A 3921-nucleotide genomic window follows, 5' to 3' on the forward strand; every position below is an offset into this window, starting at 1 on the left:
TCGAAAAAACAGTAGTAATCTCTCCCCGCGAGTCTATCCAGCACCTGGTCTAAGAATGGCAAAGGAAAGTGATCATTCCTAGTTGCCTTGTTTAGCTTCCGGTAATCGATGCAGATTCTCCATCCCGTAACTGTTCTAGTCGGTATCAACTCGTTATTCTCGTTCTCTATGACCGTGATACCTCCTTTATTTGGTACGCACTGGACCGGACTTACCCATGAACTATCTGAGATGGGGTAAATGATACTAGCATCTAACCACTTGATAATCTCTTTTTTCACTACGTCCTTCATGATGGGGTTCAGCCTTCGTTGTCCATTGATCATCCCTTTTTCACCATTTTCTAGGATGATCTTGTGCATGCATACAGATGGACTAATACCGCGAATATTGGCTATGGTCCATCCGATAGCCTTCTTAAATTGTTTCAGAACTAAGATAAGTTTCTCTTATTGCTCAGTAGTTAACTCTGCTGAAACAATCACAGGCAGAGTAGAAGCATCACCTAAATAAACATATTTTAAATGAGAAGGTAATATTTTGCGTTCTAGTTTAGGTGGCTCATCGATTGACGCTTTCGGCTGTGTGTAATCTCTTTTCTCTAAATCCAAAGATTCAAAACGGGATTGTGGATTAAATCCCTTTTGATTATCTTCTAGCAAAGCTAAGTTTCCATCCTCCTCCTCAACAAAGTTGAGTTCCTTCTCCACTATTAAATCCTCTAAGTTGGATACTGCAGAACAATCATCTATTGTGTCAGGAAATCGCATTGACTTGAAAACGTTAAATGTTACCTGATCGTCCTAAACGCACATAGTAAGTTCACCCTTCTACACATCAATAAGTGTCCTTCCAGTTGCTAAGAACAGTCTCCCCAGGATAATCGGTACTTTTTTGTCTGCTTCGAAATCTAAAATTACAAAATCAGCAGGAAAGATAAACTTATCTACACGTACCAATATGTCCTCGATTTTCCTTCTAGATGTGTTAAGGATCGATCTGCTAGCTGAAGTGTAACCGTAGTAGGTCAAACTTCACTTATCCCCAATTTCTTAAATATCGACATAGGCATCAAGTTGATACTTGCGCCGAAGTCACATAGTGCCTTACCATAATAAGCTGCTCCAATGTTGCATGGAATGGTAAAACACCCAGGATCCTTCAGCTTAGGGGGTAATTTGTCTTGAAGATATGCACTGCATTCCTTCATCAAAGCTACTGTCTCAAATTCTCCAAGTCTTCTCTTCTTGGACAGGATATCTTTCATGAATTTTTCGTAATTTGGCATTTGTTCAAGTGCTTCAACCAACGGGATGTTGATATGAAGTTGCTTGAGTACGTCAAGAAACTTCTTGAATTGGACCTCCTGTTTTTGCTTCTGGAGTCTTTGAGGGTAAGGTGGTGGAGGTTTATATGCTGGAGTTGGTACTGGTTGATTTGTCTTTGGCAGCAATTCTGTTGCTAACGGAGTGGTTGGATGATCAGAATTGGCTGGTTCTGAGGTTACCTTTTCATGTATTGCAGGTTCTGGTTCTAGTGGAGCAGGAACTTCAACACTAGGTTGAACTTCTTCCAAATCTTGAGCTTCAGCATGCTCCTTTTCAGCTTCAATGATGTTAGGCTCTACCGTTTTTCCGCTTCTCAATGTTAGTTCCTTACAATGCTCCTTCCTTGGATTTCTCGGATTTTCCATATCACTAGGTAAAACACCTTGTGGACGGTTCCTAAGTTCAGTAGCAAGCTGGCCCACTTGATTCTCCAAATTCCTTAGAGTGGCGTCATTCTTCGCCATGTATACCTTTAATAAGTTCTCTAAGCTATTGGACGATTCAGCCTGAACTGGTTTCTGAACTTGCTATGAAAAATTAGGCGGCTGGGTTGGTCTAGGTTGGTCATAGTTGTTACTGCCTCCAGCCCCTTGGTTACTCCAGGAAAGATTGGGGTGATTTCGCCACGATGGGTTGTAAAAGTTGGATTGCAGCCCTTGCCTTCCTCGGTTCTGGTTCTAATTACCTATGTAGTACATGGATTCTAGGTTTGACGGTCATTCTTCAAACACATGTCCTTCCCCACAATAGACACAGGCTATATTCTCATATTGGTTAGGTGGTTGAGCTGCAAAACTGTTGGACCCATTAGTGGTAAGATTCTTTAACATTGAAGATATCGAAGATACCTGGGATGCAAGTGAAGTGAGAGCGTCTACTTCATGGATTCCAGCAACTCGTCTTCCTGATGTTGCTCAATTGATTAACAACTGATAATTGTTACTGGCGATCCTCTCGATGATTTCATAAGCCTCATTGTAAGACTTAGATAATATAGCACCGTTAGCAAAAGCATCTACTACCATCATTGTGTGATCGTTGAGACCATTGTAAAATGTCTCAAGTTGGATGTAATGTGAAATTCCGTGATGAGGGCACTTTCGTAATAACTCTTTGAATCTTTCCCATGCCTCATACAAGGACTCATCATCCATTTTTTGGAAAGCAGTAATCTTATTTCTCAGCTTAGCAATCTTGCTAGGCGGGAAATACTTCACAAGAAATCTCTCTGCTAACTCTTACCATGTAGAAATCAAGTTCGGTAGCAATTAGTTTAACCAGGCTCGAGCTCTGTCCCTCAGTGAGTACGGGAACAGCTTTAATCGTAATGCATCTTCGGGTACTCCGGCTAGCTTGAAAGAGTCGCTCACCTTTATAAACAGTCTTAAATAAAGATGAGGATCTTCAGTAGGCATTCCACTTAACTGGCCCACTATCTGAAGCATCTGGAACATGACTGGCTTCAGCTCGAATTGTTGTGCCTCGATCTCAGGTCTTCTAATACCTAGATTAAGGTCATTAAAAATAGGCACGGCATATTGTCGTAAAGCTCTATCCCTATCATCAGCAATAAGGATAGGATTTTGAGCAAGGTTTGCTCCATTTCCTTGATTGATATTCTCGAAATTCATCTCTTCGGTCCTTCTCTGGTTCGCTTGTCTTCTTCGTTGGTGAAAGGTTCGTTCTATTTCAAGGTCCACTGGGAGTAAGTCGATAATTCGGTCAATACTCATAAACACCTGAAATAATCAGAGAAGAATTAATTAAGTAAGTAAAATTGAACAAGAAAATAAAAGAACCAAAATGTAAAAATAAATTCACAAATATATTTTTTTAAAAACAGTCCCCAGCAATGGCGCCAAAAACTTGGAATGGTGGAAATGTGCAAGTGTACACAATCGTAACAAGTAATAAAGTGACAAGCAAATGTCGATTTATCGTACCCACAAGGACTGTAAAAAGCAATATTTATGAAATTAATTAAAACACTTTGGTGAGGTAAAAATGATTTTGGTTTGAAAAGAGTGATTTATAAACTAAGATTTTAAAACTAAGCAAACAATTTATAAACTAAGATTTTTAACTTAGAAATATTAAATTATGCTTATGCTGTTATGAATAATTAGCAACCAGTATTTCATTACTATAAATTCATTATCTCTTGAACATATCCCTATTCCAATTCAACCGACTAAACAGATTTAATAAAGTAAACATGCTATCGCACATACATACTTATTGAATTAAATTATCTCTCGCATATTCCTATGTCGATTCAACCGATTAATTCAACTTAATAAACATGTAAAAGATTCTGTGAAGTAACAAAGTAGCCATACCTTGAAACAATTTAATCACAACAATCTTGCAAGTTATGCAAGGCATATGTATCGCCAAATACACTGCTAATTTAATTTTCAGTTACCTTAGAAGAATTAAACATGCACTGATTAAGTACTGAGTCCATTAATTGCAATTTCAATCCGTTTAAACAATTAATTCTTTAGTTATCTAAACAATTATAATGCCAGATAACCTAAGCATGATTTTACTTAATCAAGCATTTCACTGAGGCCTATAACAGCATAAACAC

General features: G+C 38.4%; 1 non-coding gene across 1 annotated transcript; it reads left to right on the plus strand.

The window, feature by feature from the left end:
• The first annotated feature begins 2408 nt into the window (after window positions 1-2408).
• Window positions 2409-2515, plus strand: LOC121207640 (small nucleolar RNA R71). Its single transcript, XR_005902727.1, has one exon. It is a non-coding gene; the product is annotated as a small nucleolar RNA R71 (small nucleolar RNA).
• The last annotated feature ends 1406 nt before the right edge of the window (window positions 2516-3921 follow it).

Source organism: Gossypium hirsutum, chromosome A01, assembly GCF_007990345.1.
Source record: "Gossypium hirsutum isolate 1008001.06 chromosome A01, Gossypium_hirsutum_v2.1, whole genome shotgun sequence".
Lineage (NCBI taxonomy): Eukaryota > Viridiplantae > Streptophyta > Magnoliopsida > Malvales > Malvaceae > Gossypium > Gossypium hirsutum.